This window comes from Onychomys torridus, chromosome 3, assembly GCF_903995425.1.
Source record: "Onychomys torridus chromosome 3, mOncTor1.1, whole genome shotgun sequence".
NCBI lineage: Eukaryota > Metazoa > Chordata > Mammalia > Rodentia > Cricetidae > Onychomys > Onychomys torridus.
This window is the reverse complement of record NC_050445.1, coordinates 95366655-95388380: the sequence shown is the minus strand read 5'-3', so window position 1 is coordinate 95388380 and position 21726 is coordinate 95366655.

Below are 21726 nucleotides of genomic sequence, written 5' to 3'. Positions count from 1 at the left end.
TTTTTCAGAAACAGACAAATAAATAGTGATTCTTATACAGTGAATTTAGTACTGACTTGTGTATTAGAGAACAATACTGGAAAAAACCCAAGGAAGGTTATATCTGAAAAAATAGCAATAAAAACAACATTCCTGATTATGAGCCCTAATACACTTATTTGTCTCTATCATATGATGTATGAGTAGGTCTCTATGGACATATAACTGATGCTAAGTACTAGAGTCACTAACCCACCTGTCTTTCTCTTTTGGCACCTACTGTATTACAGCCTAATGTGAAGGGGGCTCTCCAGATAGAGTTCCTGCTGTATAGAATCCAGTGACTCAAAGCAGGTACTTTCAAATTCAGACATGATCATCCAACAAGAAATGTGGGCTTCCCTACTACTCTAGAGGAAGTGTCAATAAAAAAATTGACACACATTTCCTCCTTAACTCAGCTGTGATATCAGGGGCCTGGAGCAGACATAGCCACATTTTAGGTAATACATGAGCAGCACATTAGAAGAAATTTTAACTATGTGTTAGATAAAGGAATTGCTATCATACTGCTGTGTGATTTCACACATAATTTTTTTTTTTACCACTTTTGAGACTAAATCATGAAGTAGGTCAGTTTAAAACTGACTTTGGAATGCTCCAGAATAAATCCAAGTCAGTTGTTAATTCTGGTTTGGAGAAATGATATTTGTATGTGAACAAAGAGAGGCAAGAAGGCAAGAAGAGAGAATTGTAAGATTTTAAGCATAGTGACTTACCAATTTTGACAACAAACAAATATAAAAATCAGAACTATTGTCCAAATTTGAGTTCTTTTCAAGCAGTATTAGTGATGTGTGTGTGTGTGTGTGTGTGTGTGTGTGTGTGTGTGTGTGTGTGTGTGTGTGTGTGTGTGTGTGTGTGTAGTGTACAGTACATGTATGGGTGATCTCATGGATGTGGAAGAATATGTGTATATGGGTGCAAGTATATGTGGAATGCATATGTGTTTCAATGTGGACGTTTATACAGATATATAACTGACTTAATCTAGATAGGTAACTCATTCCAGGGCATCATCTTTTTCTGCCATTATGCCATTGAAGTGCTAGAATCACAGGCTATCTGCTGTTCCCCCCTGGCATTTATGTTGGTGCTATGGATCTTGAACCTCAGAGTTCACATTCCTATGGAAAGTGCTTTATCCACTGGGCTCTACCCTCAGCACACCAAAGAAGGTTTTGAGAGAAATATTGACACAATTTATCTAGATGGTGGACTGGCTAGTTTTGTGTCAATTTGACACAAGCTAGAGTCAACAGAAATGAAGGAGCTTCAGTAGAGCAAATGACTCCATGAGATCAAGCTGCAAGGTATTTTCTCAATTAGTGATCAATGGGGATGTGCTCAGCCCATTGTGGGCAGTGCCATGTCTGGGCTGTGGTCCTGGGTTCTAAAAGAAAGTAGACTAAGCAAACCAGTAAGCAGCACCCCTCCATGGCCTTTGTATCAACACTACAGCTTCCAGATTCCTGCTCTGTTTGGGTCCTGTCCTGACTTCCTTCAGTGATGAACAGCAATGTTGAGGGTAAGCCAAATAAACCCTTTCCTGCCCAACTTGCTTTTGGGTTGTGATATTTCCTTGAAGCCATAGAAATTCTAAGAAAAGCTGGTACCAATGTAGTGGTATATTTCTGTGACAGATTTGCCCATGTTTGGCGAAGATTCTGGAAGGACATTAGAAGTTTGTGCTACTTTTCTAGAGCTCAGTGTGGTGTTCTGTGGGAGCTCAGAAGATTAGAACATTACGAGTAGTGCAGAAGATGAAGACCTGACTTGTGAAATTTACAAGGATAATTAAAAGACTCTATCAGGGACATTTGCTATTTTGAATTGAGATTCTGCCATTCTGGTCAGCTGGAGCTGAGGAGTAAGCCAAAATTAACAAGATAGCGGCATCAATGAAGTGAAATCTTTGTGTGATTGGAACAATTGATGCTGGTTAGCTGGAGCTAAGAAATTAGCAGTGATTAAGAAAAGACTAATGCCAGGTGGTGGCATTAATACCTTTAATTCCAGCACTAGGGAGGCAGAAGCAGGTGAATCTCTGTGTGCTCGAGGCCAGTCTGATCTACAGAGTAAGTTCGAGGACAGCCAGGGATACATAGTGAAACCCTGTCTAGATGAAAGAAAGAAAGAAAGAAAGAAAGAAAGAAAGAAAGAAAGAAAGAAAGAAAGAAAGAAAGAAAGAAAGAAAGAAAGAAAAGAAGGGACCAGCAGCACTGAGGCAGAATCTTCAGAGAAATGTTTCCTGAGAGCACAGAGATGCTGTATTCCAGAGGTGACCATGGTTGTATCTCTTGTTGACAGGTGGAGTTACAATAATGTGAAAGAGTCACTCTGAAGTTGAAGGCATGAAGGACTTGTGGAGGGAAGCTGAGGTTTGGCACTGTGAGAGGCCAGGAGAACTTATTGATGAAGGTGCAGCTTCAGTGGCAGTTGATGGCCCAGAAATGAAGGGTTATGCAAATAGAAGTTGAGGTTTGGTACCATGAAGAGGCTATTGGTTGATGTGCAACCCAGTTGCAGCAGAAGACCCCAGCATTTTGGATTTGCAGGTATCTTGCGATGACCCACAAGAATAGCAGCAATATTGGAGTGGAGCCAGCCTAAGCTTAGAAGACAAGCTGTGTGCTGCAGAGGACAGAGCTAGAGAAGTGACCAGGCACTTTGGAGGAGTTAGAATGTCCTAAGTGAATTCCAGACATTAGAAGGTTAAAATTTGATATTTTGCTTTGATTTGATTGTGACTGTGACTTGATATTTCCCTCTTGAAGGAAGAAAGTATTTCATTTACTTTTTATTTTTCTTGAGCCCACAATTGAGAGACTTTGAATTTTAAAAGAAATTGGTTATTTTAAAGGGACTGGGATTTTAATGTCTTTGAATTTTAAAAGACTGTGAGATTTTTTAAGTTATTTATGTTTTGAATGTGATATCTTGGAGATGAATATGAAAGGATGGGTTATGGCTTACTGTGTTTATGTGTCAAGTTGACAAGTAGCAAGTTGTACTGGCTGTCTTTACGATACAAGATAGAGTCATCAGAGAAGAAGGGCACTCAGTTGAGGAAATGCCTCAGTGCGATCTAGCTGTAAGTTATTTTGTCCATTTGTCATCAGTGGAGGAGGGCCCAGCCCATGGTAGTTGTTAACATCCCTGGGCTGGTAGTCCAAGGTTTTATTAGAAAACAGGCTGAGCAAACCATGAAGAGCAAGCCAGAAAGCAGTAGCCCTCCATGACCTCTGCAGCAACTCCTGTCTCCAGGATCCTGTGCTGTTTGAGTTCCTATCTCCGACTATCTTTTATGATGAACACTACTGTTGAAGAATAAGCCAAATAAATCCTTTCCTCCTCAATTTGCTTTTTGGTCATCATGCTTTGTTGCATCAGTAGAAACTCTAAGATAGATGGTAATGTAAGAGACTGTGGAAGGATTGAGAAGAAGGGTATTGAAAGAAGGGAAGCCAATCAGAGAAGGTGAAGTTCTGGCTAACTGGTCTCCATCATCCTGGAGATATCTTGACTAATAGAATAGTATAGGCTACTATGTTGTCCCACTAAGGGGCTTGGGCTATGTGTGTACCCATCAGCTCTATCTATCACTGTCTGTCAACAGCTCCTGGCACATTAGTCTCCTGCATCTTCTCTCCTACTCTGAAGTATCCAAGTGAACTTTTATGATAGATGCATCTTTAGGCAAAGACACACATGAAACACTCAGTGGTATAGAAAATGAGATATGACTGGATGTCCATTTCTCTAAGTGTTATCAAATTAATTTAAATGCTCTATAAGTGATCCATAATACATACCTTGCTTTTCTAGAGGTTTACATATAGTTGTTTGTTAATTCTGATAAATTAACTCATCACAATTTTATTTTTTTAAGTGAACCAAATTCACTAATAGGGGCACTTATTTGACAATTAGGTGGACTCTAAAGAGTAAAAATCTATGAAAGTATCTTACTTTATATGTAAATGTTGTTTGAGTACTTTGTAGATAATGACTTAAGACTCCTAAATTTTGACCTCATATGTGCCACCAGGCATGGCTTTATGAATTCTTCCTTAATGTGCCAGTTCAGTACCACAAGCAATTTTTCTTCTTAAAAAGTAAGGGTAGTTGTTTTCTTACTGCTGAGTTGTGTTCTGTTAGACATTGAAGATCTAAGAAGTAGTGCTCAAAATTCTTTTCTCTTATTATGAAGGTTCTCTCTTCTACTATCAGTCTTTTGTTGTCAAATAAATATTCAGTTTGATGTAATTCTATTTCTCTATTTTCCTTCTATTGCCTATGCTTTGGGCATTGTAGTTAGAGTTTTCCTGCCTGGCCCAGTCAGGACAAATCTCTCTTACCCGCCAGTCCCACAATTGCTCAGACCCAACCAAGAAAGCACACAGAGACTTACATTGTTTAGAAACTGTATGTCCCTGGCAGGCTTCTTGTTATCTACTTCTATCTTAAATTAACCCATTTCTATAAATCTATACTTTGCCACGTGACTCGTGGCTTACCATTACCTTACTTCTTGTCATGGCAGTGGCTGGCGGTGTCTCCTCCCCAGCCTTCTACCTCCCACAATTCTCTTCTCTGCTTGTCCCGCCTATACTTCCTGCCTGGCTACTGGCCAATCAGCATTTTATTTATACAGAGTGATATCCCCTTTTCTTTCTTTCTTTCTTTTTTTTTTTAAAGAAGACTTCCTAGTGGTCTCTCTCAAGTTAGCGGCAGCCTGCCGGTTTGAGCTACTGAGTATTATATTAAAATTAGCACTACTCAGATCAATGTAAAAAGAATTCCAAATTTAATGACTATGATACTTCTAGAACCTGGGCTATATTTTAATTACAGAAATCACAAACAAAAGACAAAAACATAGATATATTTAGAAGAAAAACCAATAAATGGTGTACATGCCCATTAGTCTCCAAAGGGGTATTTAGGTCATCACCTTTTCAATTACCCTCCTACCACTAATGCATTGTTTTTTCTATACCTCTCTTGTTCAAGTCCATTAACATGTACTTCTAGGCTCACTCTCAACTCATTTTATGTCAGGCCTCTCTAAGCTACTCAAGCACTTAAGTTTTTGGCTCTGTGCTTCTTGGAATCTGCATTCCCTCACCTTTAGTCACCTTTTAATTTAATCCAATTCATATCTACCATTTAGATCAGCTCCCTCATAATAAAGGCTCCATAGAGGTTCAGTTTTTCAGAAATATGAACATTAATTGGAACATAAATCTATAGTTCAGATCCTTGGTTGAGAATACTAAAGTCAAAGTGAAACTTGTAATTATAAAACTGTTCTACTCTAGTGAAATATGTGTTTGAAGCTGGATTAAGGGCAAATAATGGAAGACTGTGCTGTCACTGAAATCAAAGTCTAGAGGTTTGAAGGGCTCACAGAGAAGGAGTTGCATGAATGTGCTTTATTTACCTATTGAGCTTGTAGATAAGAGTGAAACCCTAGTGAAAGCTTTATGAAGGAGAAAGGAGAAAATAAAAATGGCAACCATGCTGGAAAGAACTGTCACTTGTACAAGTAAGGCAGTGAAGGCAATTTTATCCATGTTACTTTTCAATCATTTATAAACAATAATGAAAACTTCTCAGCCTTTATTCTGTGCCTATGACTACTTTACTTTAGACATCAAACATCCAAATCTTCTCCAGGGGAGTAGAAATATTTGGGAAAGCCACCTGCAGATTAAAAGTCACGGGAAACAAAACAAAACAAAAACACCTCCCCTGAAACACACACAGCCACTAATTATTATGTGTGGGCCATTTTTTTGATCCAATGCAAATTTGTAAAAATTTAGGAGGCAACTGGAAAAGTTTATTGATTGGCTATTGAAAATTACTAGTAAAATGTATTTATCTAAGTAGATTTGATGATATCAAAATGACCATTTTATTATTTGTCTTGTTTTTTCAAAATTCTTTAGTTTCAAGAGGTATCCTAACACAACTAAAAATGGAATGAGAATCAAAAAGTAAAATAAAATTTAAAATTTATAATCCTGTGTGGCTTGGTAGCTCTTAGATAATTCTGGTTCTGTCTGAGAACATAGAATTGTGTATATTACTATGTGGTATTCATATGTTCCCATTCCCTTATATATTATGTACCTAAGCCCTGTGTACCACTGTGTATTGAGCACAAATCATGTCATTTCCCACTATGACCCTTACTTTGTAGGTTTTGATATAAACTCTATTTAGAAGTGCTCTGTCTTTGGGTGCCCACATCGATAAAAGCAATATAACATATCTGATAAACCAACAGTGAAGTTTAAATCCTTTTGTGAAATGTTTCTTAATCACCCTTGTGAAATTAAAGAAAGTTAGAACCTAAAGTGATTTTTTTCGTTCTAAAACATAAAAATGAAACAGTGTCTTACACTGGTGTCTAAGAAAGGTAATTCACTTTAAATAGTTCACCCAATGTCTACCTGTTAGATCTTAAGTCATATGCAGTGGCATTTGGATGTAGTGGTGCCTTTAAGAGATTATTAGGTCACTAAAGGGGATATATTCCTTTTCTTCAAGACTGGGCCTAATTCTTGCATTAATTATGTGAGCACTTGCTCAGTGAATTAGTAATTGCCAGGGGAAGGGCTTACAAAACAAAACAAATACCCTCCCTGAAATACACACAGCCACTAATTATTATGTGTAGGCCATTATTTTATTATTATGTGTTTTAAATTTTATACATCAGCCATGGGTTCCCCTGTCCTCCCCCCTCCCGCCCCACCTTCTACCCAGCCCCTCTCCTCCATTCCCATGTCCTCCAGAATCAAGGCACCTCTGGGGATTCATTTAAACCTGGTGGATTCAGTACAGGCAGGTCCTGTCTCTGAGCAAAGTGTCCTTGTGTAAGCCCAAGGTTTCAAACAGCCAGCTCATGCACTAAGGACAGATCCTGGTCCCACAGACTGGGTGCCTCCCAAACAGATCAAGCTATTCAATGGTCTCACTTATCCAGAGGGCCTGATCCAGCTGGGTGCTCCACAGCCTTTGGTTCATAATTCATGTGCTTCCATTCATTTGGCTATTTGTCCCTGTGCTTTTTGCAATCTTGGATTCAACAATTCACGCTCTTGCAGACCCTCCTCTTTCTTGACAGTTGAACACCTGGAGCTCCACCTGGGGCCTGTCTGAGGATCTCTGCATCCACTTCCATCAGTTATTGGATGAGAGTTGCAAGACGACTGTTAGGGTGTTTGGCCATCTGATCACCAGATCAGGCTTTCTCTTGACCATTGCCAGCAGACTACAGAGGATATATCATTTTGGATTTCTGGGAACCTCTCAAGCACTCTGACTATTCCTGTTCTCATGTGGTCTTTATTTATCATGGTCTGTTATTCCTCATTTTCCCTTTCTGTTCTTGATCCAGCTGGGATCTCCTGCTCCCCTAAGCTTTCTTTCCCTCAAATCTTGCCCTTCATTACTCCCACTGCTGTTCAGGTTGTTCATGTAGATCTCATCCATTTCTCTGTCATTGGGTGATCCTTGGGTCTTTCCTAGGGTCCTGTTTTCTAGGTAGCCTCCCTGGAGTTGTGTAGCAGTGTAGTCATCATTGTTTTACATCTAGTATCCTCCTATTAGTGAGTACATACCATGTTTGTCCTTCTGAGTCTGTACCATATTTTCTTTATCCATTTTTCAGTTGAAGGGCATCTAGGTTGTTTCCAGGTTCTGGCTATTACAAACAAAGTTGATACGAACATAGTTGAGCAAATGATTGAGCATTCCTTGGGTATATGCCCAAGAGTGCTATAGCTGGGTCTTGGGGGAGATGGATTCCCAATTTTCTAAGGAGGCACCATATTGATTTCCAAATTGGCTTGCATTCCCACCAGCAGTGGAGGAGACTTCCCCTTGCTCCACATCCTCTCCATCATAAGCTGTCTTCTATGCTTTTGATCTTAGTCATTCTGACAGGTATAAGGAGGTATCTCAGAGTCGTTTTGATTTGCATTTCATGGATAATTAGGGATGTTGAGCAATTCCTTAAATGTCTTTCAGCTATTTGAACTTCCTCTGTGGAGAATTCTCTGTTTAGTTCTATAGCCCATTATTAATTGGACTGTTGGGCATTTTGATGTCTAATTTCTTGAGTTCTTTATATATTCTGTATATCAGCCCTCTGTCAGATGTGGGGTTGGTGAAGACCTTTTCCCATTCTGTAGGCTTTACTTTGTCTTGTTGACCATGTCCTTTGCTCTGCAAAAGGTTCTCAGTTTCAACAGGTCCCATTGATTGATTGTTTCTCTCAGTGTCTGTGCTACTGGTGTTATATTTAGAAAGTGATCTGGTGCCAATGTGTTCAAGAGTACTTCCTACTTTCTCTACTATCAGGTTCAGAGTAGCTGGATTTATGTTGAGGTCTTTGATCCACTTGGATTTAAGTTTTGTGCATGGTGAGAGATATGGATCTATTTGCAGCCTTCTACTTGTAGACATACAGTTATGCCAGTACCTTTGTTGAAGATGCTTTCTTTTTTCCATTGTACATTTTTGGCTTCTTTGTCAAAAATTGTATGTTCATAGGTGTGCGGGTTAATGTCAGGGTCTCCAATTCGATTCCATTGGTCTACATGTTGGTTTTTATGCCAGTACCAAGTTGTTTTTATTACAGTAGCTCTATAGTAGGGCTTGAGGTCAGGGATTGTGATGCCTCCAGAGGTTGTTTTATTGTACAGGATTCTTTTGGCTATCCTCGGTTTTTTGGTTTTTCCATATGAAGTTGAGTTGATCAATAAGATAGACAAGCCCTTATCCAAACGAACCCAAAGACAGAGAGTGAGAGCATCCAAATTAACAAAATCAGAAATGAAAAGGGGGACATAACAACAGACAATGAGGAAATGCAGAGAATCATCAGGTCATACTTCAAAAACCTCTACTCCAGAAAACTGGAAAATCTAAAAGAAATGGATAATTTTCTGGATAGGTACCACATACCTAAGTTAAATCAAGACCAGATAAACCATTTAAATAGTCCAATAACCCCTAAGGAAATAGAATCAGTCATTAAAAGTCTCCCAACCAAAAAAAGCCCTGGTCCTGATGGTTTCACTGCAGAATTCTACCAGATCTTCAAAGAAGACTTAATACCAATACTCTTTAAATTGTTCCACACAATAGAAGCAGAAGGTATAGTACCAAACTACTTCTATGAGGCTACAATTACCCTGATTCCTAAACCAAACAAAGGTGCAACAAAAAAGCGAACTACAGACCAATCTCCCTCATGAATATTGATGCAAAAATACTCAATAAAATTCTGTCAAACAGACTCCAAGAAGATATCAAAACAATTATCTTCCATGATCAAGTAGGTTTCATCCCAGGGATGCAAGGGTGGTTCAACATAAGAAAGTCTGTCAATGTAATGCACCATATAAACAAACTCAAAGAAAAAAACCACATGATCATCTCACTAGATGCAGAAAAGGCATTTGACAAAATCCAGCACCCCTTCATGATAAAGGTCTTGGAGTGATCAGGAATACAGGGAACATACCTAAACATAATAAAGGCAATCTACAGTACACCAACAGCCAACATCAAATTAAATGGAGAGAAACTCAAAGCAATACCACTAAAATCAGGAACAAGGCAAGGCTGTCACCTCTGCCTCTACTTATTCAATATAGTACTTGAAGTTCTAGCCAGAGCTATAAGACAACATAAAGAGATTAAGGGGATACAAATTGGAAAGGAAGAAGTCAAGCTCTCCCTATTTGCAGATGACATGTTAGTATACATGAGTGACCCCAAAAATTCAACCAAGGAACTGATACAGCTAATAAAAACCTTCAGCAACATTGCAGGATACAAGATCAACTCAAAAAAATCAGTAGCCCTTCTATATACAGTAGACAAACAGGCTGAGAAGGAAATCAGAGATACATCTCCCTTTACAATAGCCACAGATGACATAAAATACCTTGGGGTTGTGCTAACTAAGCATGTGAAGTACCTATATGACAAGAACTTTAAGTCCCTGAAAAAAGAAATTGAAGATGTCAGAAAATGGAAAGATCTCCCATGCTCATGGATAGGTAGGATTAACATAGTAAAAATGGTGATCTTATCAAAAGCAATCTACAGATTCATCGTATTTGCCATAAAATTACCAACACAATTCTTCTCAGATCTTGGTAGGCCATTTCTTGATGTGATGCAAATTTGTAAAAGTTTAGGAGGCAATTGGAAAAGTTTATTGATTGGCTATTTAAAATTATTATATTATAAAAATTATAAATTTTTAAATTATAAAAAAATATATTATTATAAAAATTCACTTCATGATTTCATCTTGAACACATAGCCACTTGCCATGTGACTCTCTACTATGAATTGAAGCATCACAAGATTCTCATGGAAGTTGCTTTTGGACTTTTAGCAACCAGAGTCACAAGCCAAATGAACTTGTATTTTTTTTTTTTTAGATCACTCAGTCTCAAGTATTCTGCTATAGCAACAGAAAATAGATGAAATGAGAAGATGAAATCTTCTAAAGAGGGAGTAGAATTTAAAACATTATGTTATCCTTGAAAGTCACACAATGTAAGAATTCAGTTTCTCAGCATTTGTCCTTTAAGAAGGTAGGGAAATGGATTCATAAATAAATCCATGCAGTCCCTTGTCTCTGATAAACCTTTCACTGTTTGGAAAACAAAGAAATTATTGTCCTGTAGGCTGAGTTTTCTTTTTAACATTTGGGTTAACCTGTATTCTTATACTTTACTGAAAGGACATAATTAATTGCCTCTGCTTCCTCTACACCAGGATTATTCTTTAGTTCTGTCTAATTTATTGTCCAATTTACCGTTTCAAATTCAGATTTGAAATGAGTATGAGGACATTACGAAGAAAAAAATTTGTAATGTTAAACATCGAATTCCAAAGACCTGCACTTTCTAGACTCCCTATTGGAAGATTACCAGAAGTATCCCCCAAATAATTCTGGGCCAGGCCTGTTCATGCATGCCTTCCTCAAAGTGGCTTCTCTTTTTGTTCAGTACTGAAATCACACCAAACATCTATCTCAATGTTGCTAATTAAGTATTACATACTTAGCAGTATGGCTTGAAAGAGTTTGGAAATTGGCTCTCTACCAACAATGGGCAATAAGAAGACTACAGCTAATGTAAGGCCTGTTAACGGTCTCCACTGCAAGCAGTCTCTGAAGTCTGAGTCATTTTGTTCTGTAATAGTTGATTAATGGGAAAAGAACTCTTGTGCTAAAATAAAATGTCAATAGTTCAGAGAGAACAGTGTGCTGGACCAATTTAAAAGGTTTGCTTTGTGGCTACTTCATTCATTCATTATTCATCTATTCATTCATAAACTCATTTTTTCCTCTATAAGTCAAGGCTAGATTACAGAAGACAATATGAGTTTTATGTGCTCTCACCTTGACAAAGTGATAAGGCGAATGAATACTACCCAAGACATATTTAATAATTACTTTGCAGTGTGATGCTATTTAAAACACATTGGGTAGATTTCTTTATTTCATCCTCATATCTCTATAATGCACAAACTATTATTCTCATCCTATTGAGAGAGCAAATTAATGCTTAGAGTATGGGATTTCCTCTTAAGTACTGCAGCAGAGAAAATGATTTACTTGTTTCTATGATGTTATGAGAATAGAGAAATGAGTGATTAATACTCTCAGAGGATAAGAAAACATATTTCTAGGAATATTATGGTACGTAAATTTAATTTTGATAGAAAAATTACTTTCTTATGCATGTTCCCATAGAGATCCAGACACAACTGTAGGCTTATCTCTAAGATACTATTTTATGAATCTACATATTCTCCAGGAAGATACAATTAAACATGTGTTATTTTAAATGCTTAATGCCATGGGGTGAGTTCAGCCCACACACTTCCAATAAGAACATTTTGATCTCTAGATGTGGGCACAAGGAGGTGTAGTAAAATAAACTTTCTAGAATACTAGACCAAATATAGCACAAGGGAATGAATGTAAATTCATTGAACAAGGAATCAATGGTATACACCCCACCCCGTTAAACATGAAGTGTGGAGGTTAGAAAACACTGAATATCACGTTTTCTCTCATATGTGAAATCTATCAATCATTTATCATCTATCTATGCATATAAGGCACACACATACACACACACACACACACACACACACACAGAGAGAGAGAGAGAGAGAGAGAGAGAGAGAGAGAGAGAGAGAAGTAACAATGCACAAAGAAACAAAATAACCCAGTACCTTGGAGTCCAGCTTCACAGCTGGATAGTGTCTCCCTATTTAGTAATGAGTAAAAGAGGGCTGGGAGTTATAGCCACTTTTATTGGCAAGGCAGTGGTAAAACTAATGAGTGGAAAATTTCACAGACCTTACAGCTCCTAGCCTACACAGACAGATGACTCAGTATATATGCTGTAGTTTTGCTTCTAGAAAGATTTACCATAAAACTCTAGTAAACACACACCATGAGCATTCAGGATCTGCCTTGAGAAGTGAGATGCTGAATGATCTACCTACAGCAAAGCCCACTCTATTGGTATGGGAAGTGGCTATCTGGTAGGACCAATTTAGTCCACTATATCAGGAATCTCTGTGTTCTATGGGACAGGAGTTATACCACAGAGGGGGATAGAGATTCCTGACCTTCAATACCAAATATCAGGCTATTTATTCTCCAATAGTGTAGGTATGGCCTTCTGAGGGTGGACTCTCACAAATGTGATGTCAGGACTGAAGCAGATAATCACAGCATTCCTGCCTCCTCTGCCACTGCCATGTCCTGGGGTAGTCACTAACAGACAAGGCAGAAAGAGAGCATTGTCATTGCCACTGCTACCTTGCAAATGTGATGGTAAGGAGCTTTGTGGTTCCAGCCTTGGCCCTGTCCACAGGTATGTATATTTCTGGGGGAATGGAGTCACCAGGAATGTTGCCTGCCTCTGGCTGTGTCCTGCTACCATTCTTTCCCCTGTGGGCACTCCAGAGAAAGGAATGGAGAGTAGAAAAGTCCTCATTGTCCCTGGACGGGGCTTAAGGGGTATAGTGCAACTCTGTCTAGATTTGGTAGAAGTGATGCTCATTGGAGTACACAAATAGAATATCAATTGTCATTACGTAGAGATGAGAACATTGTTCCAGCAGTCACACCATTTATGAAGATCATGACTTCAGCTACATTCCTTCCTTTTCTAATCATACTCTCTTAGAACAGGTTATGAGCATTGCAGTAGTTCCAGCCATAGCCTCCGATAATAAAGAATTTGTGCTCACCCCACCAACTAGCTGGAGGATAAGAGCTTCAGTTTTCTTACCACAGCTGACACTGCCAGATCCAGAGACCTTTGCCACTCAGAGAATCACCATCAGCAGTCCTTAGTAAACCTTCAACATCTGATAGCGACTGCCATTTTCATCCTAGAATAGTGATACCTGAGCACATCACAGCACCTGCTGTTTCTGTCAACTGCCTGCTGCAAAGATTTCTCTATTCCCAAAGACACAGCAGAATTGCCAACTATTTAAAAGACAAGAGTGTGCCTAAATCACTAACAACAGCAAAGGAAGCTGAAAGGAACATCTGTGATGGTTGACTAAGCAGATCTATAGCTAGTGCTGTGTGTTGCAGTAATGCTAGGAAGCATCATTCTGAGAAAGGTACTAAGATGGCGACCATATAAATGATAACGAGATATCTCATCTCTAGATTTTCCCATTTCGGTGTAAGTGACAGCAGAAAGAGGTTTGGAGTAAGATGAATATTTTTGAATGACTAATAAGATGCAGGACATGCCTGAGAGAGAAGATCTAATCATACTCATGACCTGAAAGTTTGAAGGCTACATTTAAAATGATCCTAGCCACACATCTGATATTTTAGGATAAAACATAGAAAGAGGTTTAAATTTTCATGAAGTCTTCTATAGTAGAATGGGAAAAAAGTTCTCAAATGTCTCAAGCATTCTGACCATTATGTGGGTGAGATGTTTTCTTAGCTACTGAGTCTGCCATTCTAGACTCTGTTTCCTAACTTACAAAGTGCTATAGCAGTTAATATAACTGTAAGCGACCTTGGTTAACACCTCTCAGGATATATTAGAAAAGGGGCTGCAGAGACAGCTCAGTTTGTAAGGCATTTGCTGTGCAAATGAGAACCTGAATATGAAACTCATAGTTCAGGTGAAAAAGCTGGGTGTGTTGTACACACTTATAAGCCCAGTTCTGGGGAGATAGAGAAAGGTGAAATCCTGTAGTTTTATGGGTAGTGAGTCTACCATACTTGGCATGTCCTAGGCTAATGAAAGACATTGATTTTACAATTATGAAGATCCTATTTCAAAACAAACAAAACAAAACAACAAACCCTAGGTGAATTGTTATGAAATATTAATTTAAATTGTGTTACATTTGTTTATGCTTTGGAACATTTGTTTAACGATTCAAAGATGTGTTATATTCTTTTATGTTGCATTTGTTTAATTCTATGAAGCTGTGTTACTTTACCTGTCTAAAACACATGACTGGTCCAATAAAGAGCTGAATGGCCAATAGTGAGGCAGGAGAAAGGATAGCTTGGCCTGGCAGCCAGAGGGAATAAATATGAGAAGAAATCTGGGAAGAAAAGATGTAGAAGCAAAGGAATGAACAAGAAAAGAAGGGGCTAGTCACTCAGCCACACAGCCAGACATGGAGTAAGAAGGAAAGAAAAGATATACAGAAATAGAAAAAGGTAAAGTCCAGTGTAGCTAGATGTTTCTCCGGTCCTGCCTGGGCCCTGTAGTCCCATGGCCTGCTTATAAAATAATCACAGAGAGGCTTAATATTATTTATAACTGCTTGGCCATTAGCTCAGGCTAACTACTGACTAGCTCTTACACTTAAACCCAGCCCATTTCTTTTAATCTATATGTTGCCACACATTTCATGGCTTTACCTGTGTGACATTATGTGCAGCTTCCTGGATGGCAGGCTGACATCTCCTCATTCAGCCTTTCTCTTCCCAGAATTCTCTCTGTCTGCTTATCCTGCCTATACTTCCTGCCTGGCTACTGGCCAATAAACATTTTATTTATCAACCAATCAGAGCAAGACATTCATAGCATATACAATGATATCACCCATCAGCCCAAAGGCAAAAGGTAGATGGGAAAATTTAAGTTAAATAAAGCTGGATAGAAACAAGCCAAACTCAGGCTGGGCATTGATAGGTAAGAATAAGACTCCCTATGATGTATTTGGGAGCTGTGTGGTTGGTCCACCCAAAGAGCCAATAGAGTAAAGAAACAACTACAATGAATATTATCTGAAGAATGACACCTAAGCTATATGTGTACACAAAAATATACAGTGTGTGTGTGTGTGTGTGTGTGTGTGTGTGTGTGTGTGTGTGTTAAATATGAAAACACTGGAAATAGTATCTCAATAATTCTACAAAGTTGACCTGGAAAGTGAGTGTCCTCAGATGGAACACACAGATAAATCTGTGTTCTTGCCATAGGCTTGTTGTACTATGCCAATATGCTATATTTTATAGGTTCAGGAAATTCTTCTAAGACATTTCACATAAAAAGATTCTGACTGCATCAGCCAGTATAAAACAACAGGAACCCTATCATCTATGGGCCTAAAAATAAGAACACTTGTGGATTTCCATTATCAGCAGTCCAGAAGCTGGTAGCATATGAGGGATGTGGCACAACCACCTGTTACAGCTGTGATTTCTCTAGAGTGCTTAGAATCTATTTGGCTCAGCAGATGGACCTTGTCCTTAGGAAGGTAATGGCTAGACCATAACAATTGAACTTATGACAAGGTTTAGAAAGAGAAAGAGAGAGAGAGAGAGAGAGAGAGAGAGAGAGAGAGAGAGAGAGAGAGAGAAGGGTGATGGATGATAGATAGATAAATGATAGGTTAGATAGATAGATAGATAGATAGATAGATAGATAGATAGATAGATAGATAGATGATAGATTGACAAACAGATAGGTGATTGTTGGATTACTGCTAAAAGACTGTATCAAACTTCACTAGCAAATTTTTCTGTATTCTCATTGCCTCAAATTACTCAATGTGCCCGTAACTGAACCTATTATAGTCTAATATGGAACTTCTTAGACTTAATCAGTAGTCTGGAAGAAAAATAAAATAGAGAATTGATGGGGTTAGTGGAGTTCATCTCATAGGTGAATATAAGATGCTCCTGGCACCTTATTCCTGAAAGAGAAAGGAAGAAATGTAGACCCACAGCCATGAAAATATTTCTACTCCTGATGAAACTGCTACTGCTGTAGAGAAAACCAGGAAACTTCAAACACAGTACTAAGTTCCACAGACAGTGCAACTTTTCACTGCTATTGAGTCATTTCCCAGAACTGGAAGCAGGAACACAAGATCATTTATTTCTATACTCTTTCTCAATTTTTTCTCCAGAGTCTCTTGGTAACATAAATGTTATAAGGTATGTCAGAAACATAGACAGACAGACCTTTGTCTTTTATATCAGAATTCATGGAGTAACATATACATTCACAAGTTAAATCAGTTTCATGGGCCTTAATTTGCCACTTAGTCCTCATTCCTTTGATAGCTGGGACTGGTATAAGCAGCATCTTTGATTTCAGTATTTTACTTATTTTATCTCTTAGATACTATGTTACTTATGAAGCAGTAATTTTATATATGTATAGACAAACATATTATACATATTTATGATACTTATACTATAGAATAGTTAGGGAGGATTGAAGAGGACATCATAGAGTTCAACGTGTGCAAAGAGGCTTTACTTGAGGCAGAGAGAGAAGGCTGGTAAAGTTAATATAGCATTTAGATAAGCTATTAATACATTAATCTAGAGCAGTGGTTCTCAACCTTTCTAATGCTGTGACCCTTTAATATACTTCCTTATGTTGTGGTGATTCCCCCACAACTATAATATCATTTTCATTGTTACTTCATACTTGCTACTTTTATGAATCATAATTGAAATATTTGTGTTTTCTGATAGTCTTAGTCTCATTTGGCCCCCACAGGGGGTGTGACCCACAGATTGAGAACCACCAATCCTGACATATCACTTGAGATCTGTAGCTGAGGCAAGCTTCAGGAGCTGAAAAGTCAAACCTGGCCTCACAGCGGAAACTTATAGATATGCTAGGATGAAAGGGTAGATTAATGAACTTACTTTTAAAGAGCAACAACTTACTTAAAATGTTTTACATTGGTATAGATTTTAGTCTATTGATATAAACTTAAAGTTAATTTTGTTATACTGTGTATATATTTCTACTCTTGTTTAAGGTATTATGTTTGTACAGCTCATTTAAAATTGTAATGGATAATTAAAAATAGATTAATAACTGGTCACCTATGATAATCATACTCATAGTCATGTTAGTTAAGTCTTCTAGGTATACATAGAGATATTTCAGATAGATAGGTAATCTTCAAACATTTCAAAGGTCTACAGAATATGGCATTTAAAATAATTTTAAAATTTAGACTTTCTGGACAGTGAGACATGTCTGCTCCTGGCAGTACCAATTTACTTCAGAGAGGAGGATGGGCATTAAAGACACTTCATATGGAGTTTATCTTCACTTTGACAAAAATAGCCATTTGGGCAAGAAACTGTTCTTGCCTGGACTGCTTGATCTACTGGACGTCCAGGACCCATAGAAAGGTGACTACTAAACTTTGCTTGACAAAATGGTCCTTCAGGTTCCTGCTTCACAGAGGAAACTGTCAGACATTCTACAGGATACTGAAAAAAGTAACCAAGAAACTCTGGCCCTGTGGGCTAAAGACAAATGCCCCAGCTTTACAAAGGAACATTATGTGACTGTCAAGGCTGCCAGCTGTCTCTGTCTACTCTTACAAGGCTCCTGAAAAAAGCTTGCATCCTTTTCTTGGTTCTCACATAATATTATATCCTTCTGAGGCCTTTGATATGGTTGAAGACTAGATAGTTAAAATTTCCTCAGTTATGATAAAAGATAAGTTAAATATAAAACCTTAGACTCACAAATATAAGATAGATAGGATATCTTCTTTAATATTGTAACTGTAATTCTTGCATGATAATTGTTTTATTATCTAAAATTTTACTATATAAAAGTTAAAACCTTTCTTTAAAAAAAGGGGAGAAGTGCTGTGGGATGTTCTGTATGTCAAATGTGTTGCTCTGATTGGTTAAAATAAATAAAGTGCTGATTGGCCAGTAGCCAGGCAGGAAGGATATGGTAGGCAGGACAAAGAAGAGGGGAAGGCTGGGAACAGGAAGGCTGGGAGGAGACACTGCCAGCTACTACCATGAGAAGCCACATGTAAAGACACCGGTAAGCCACAAGCCATGTGACAAAGTATAGACTAACAGAAATGGGTTAATTTAAGATAGACGAAGTAGATAACAAGAAGCCTGCCATGGCCATACAGTTTGTAAGCAAAATAAGTTTCTGTGTGCTTTCTTGGTTGGGTCTGAGTGACTGTTGGACTTTTGGGTAATAGAGATTTGTCCTGATTGTGGTCCAAGCAGGAAAACACTAACAACAGAAACTAGCTACAAAGGTTTGGCAAAGGACCAAAAGACTGTGGAGGTAAATGCAGGACTTGGTCACCAAGATGAGTGATAGACTGACAGATTACAATTCTTGTAGGCCAGATCAGTAATGGATACCAAGTGGAACTGAAGTATCGCTGTTGGTCCCTTGACATACATACCTGATGGTCAGATAACAGGTCATTGTTGTAGTGGGAGTTCCTGCAGAGCATTGCAGCTGGCTTAATTCCAGAGTGTTATCACCTGGGCTAACATACCTTACCTTTCTTGTTCTCTACTTTTTGAATTATGTATATCTTATCTGAGTTGTTGAAGGGTTCAAAGCCTTTGCAAAACTTGGTTTCCAGGGGACTTGGAACACCAAGATGCTCTGTGACTGAGGATTGATTTGTCATTTGTCTCTTTAGGGAGCTTCACATAAGAGGTTTTGGTATGCAGAAACTGACTTGCTAAGGTGTAAATTGTGTAACAATAAAAACAGCCTTTCGCAAAGCAACAGTCAGTTAGTTCACCAGAAGCTGGCTCCCTTGCCTGCAGCTGCAAAAGCAAAAATTCATCCTAGAGTGACCCTACTTCTTCCATGGACCCTTATGAAACTGAACGTCTGACACTACACATTGGGATCTATTGTCATCACAGTATGAGGTGTTCTATTTATGGTGTCCAAGTGAGAGTATTGCTTTATTTATTTATTTATTTATTTATTTATTTATTTATTTATTTATTATTTCTTTATTTCTGGTGCGACTGCAAGTTATCATGGCTGGATCTTATGATACGTTTTTAATATGCCATGTGCTTTTAGGGTCCCAGTGTATTTTGTTAAGTTTATAAGATGATATTCTTTTTACTTTTATGACTCAATTACTTATAAGTATGTATCTTAAGTGGTGCTAGACAGGTGATGCTTTTTACAAGCACAAAGCATGGCATGTTTGCACTCAAATCTGTGCAAAATACTACTTTTAAAATGGAGTCACTCAGAGCCAGAAATAGGCTCAAAGCCACTGTTTTATTATGAAATAACCCATAGCAGGCTACAAGGTAATCTCATGAACCACACAACTGACATGTTACACAAAAAATAAATATGACTTCCAAGAATCCATTCCTCTGGTGGACTGTGCAGAATGACAAGTGACTACTAAGCATACCCTCACACCAAACAGGCCGCATATAAAGCTGAAGTGGATGTGGATGAGAGCAGAGCTTTGGATGGAGTCAATTGTGACTTGGTTCATTGGAAAGAGATAAGTACATGAACAAAGATGGGCTCTGCAGACTACAGTTGCTAACCTTATGATCAATTGTACAAATAGGCAAGGAAATTTTGGAACATGTCTTTGGAATTCAAAGCTCTTAGGTAGTATACTACAACTCTTGGTAATCCAAGAAGAATGCTTGTTAATATATGTATTTTGGCATTTTGACTTTATAAAAGAATCATCTACATGGACCAAGAGGAAGAATGTCTACTGTAGATTCAGCTATCATTACAAGACCTAGGAAACTTCAATTAGTACATTAACCTCCACTGCCTCATTAAGATGGAATTTGTTAGATGTGTTCACACACAGTATCAGTAAGTTTGACTGCTTTATGGCTTAATTGATGCTAACAGATTTCCATCTTCATGTTTTCAGTTCACATTGGCTCAGCAGGAGTCCAAGCTTCATTACTGCAGGAATGGGAATAAAATGTTTTGCAACTCTTTTCCCAAATGAGCACACCATTTCTGAGAAATCTGGAGGGTAAGACAATCTAGATTTCCAACATAGCAGGAGTCCCGTGCCACCCTCCCACTGGACCAATGCTGAAGTATTTGGCAAAATACAAAAGATTGCTCTATTAACTTACTACTACTCCCCCTGACTTAAATTTCTAAACCTCATTTCTTGCCAAATAGACAAGCTATTTAATAATTCCCTTCTCTCTCTCTCTCTCTTTTCAATCACAAATGTGTCACAAGTGACTAATACACTTTCTATAAAGGATGGATTACTCTATATTTTCTATACACATATGCTGTCACATTACTACATACTGGCACTGTTTGAGCAGTCTTGCAATCCCACACTTACTTTCATATGATAAAATCTTACCATTATCTTCTCCTCTGCTTTTCTTAGAAAATATGCTTCTCATTTCTATGTTGATAATCAAATCCTCAACAAATTTATGCTGTTTTTATTCTTTTAAACTGCAAATAAAATTCATCTGATGTAATCTTTGTATGGGTACATGTATATGTAGAAAAGAGTCATTGGATATATCAACCATACTCCAGGGCAGGCCCTATGACCAGGCGTCCTTGGCCAACACAAAATGAATTCCATATTGTTTTTGTGTATTTTCTGTTTTGTTTTGGTGTTTTTTGTATTATTGGTTGTTGGTTTACTTATTTTGATTTGAAGTTTTTGTTTTTGTTTTGAGAGAGAGAGAACTTGAAGTTGCTTGGGTAGTGATGGGATGATTTGAGTGCAGTTGCAGGAGAAGAAAGAATGTGATTAAAATATATGAAAAATTATAAAAAAAATAAATAAAATGAATGGTCCCTTTTCCTGGTACTCAAAATTTTTCCAAATTTTAAAATCCATACTTGGTAGAACTTCCTAGAAATATTTTCTAATTAACAAATTAGTTAAGTATGTAGTATATAAAATTAGAGGACTTCCTGAAGTTTAAATGTTCAACACAGTGCTTGACATATAGCAAGTTCTAATAAAAGTTTATTTAAGGGTATCAAGTGATGTCTTAGTGGTTAAGAATACTGACAGCTCTTCTAGAGGATCCAGGTGTGATCCCTTACATGCCCATGGCCGTTCACAACCATCTGTAATGCTGCTTTGGGGCATGTGATGCTATTTTCCTAGCCTCCCCAGACACCAGACATGCACATGCAACATAGACATACATGCAGGCAAAACACCCATATACATAAAATAAATAAATAAAAATTTCAAAATTTTATTCAAGTAAACCATGATTCCATTTATTCCTAGTCTATATTCTAGGTTTCCTGACATTTTTTTCAAATTTGCTTCATACTACTGAATACTGAGAGACATTAATACATATTAATTAAA